A 458-nucleotide genomic window follows, 5' to 3' on the forward strand; every position below is an offset into this window, starting at 1 on the left:
AACTAAATTCTCAAGAAAACATCACTGGAGACGTATATTCATAAAGAGGAAAAGAAAACGAGTAATAATTGAGCTTGATATAAAGAGAAAAACTGTGCAAAGCTCCTTGACACCACCTATGTGAACAACTTATAGTGAACAAGGAATGAGAAAATTAGTTGCATTAGTTTTATTATTTTTAATAATCTAATTTTTATATTCATTTATATTAATTTATTCATTTATTAATACGCTACTGATTTTGTTTTAGAAACAATTTAGTAGGAGAACCAGAAAATAGACAATATAGACGAAAATTGCACCTGAAGAGAAAGAAGAAGGCTAATAGGTAAGTATAGATGTTAATATTTTTTTTTTCGCACTGTATTCATTCTGATACTGTCAATATGACGATGGACAATGTTCACTGTTATAAACTTTAATAAATAATTATTATATTCTCTTATTCTCTTATTATT

Source organism: Wasmannia auropunctata, unplaced genomic scaffold, assembly GCF_000956235.1.
Source record: "Wasmannia auropunctata unplaced genomic scaffold, wasmannia.A_1.0 LD336076.1, whole genome shotgun sequence".
Lineage (NCBI taxonomy): Eukaryota > Metazoa > Arthropoda > Insecta > Hymenoptera > Formicidae > Wasmannia > Wasmannia auropunctata.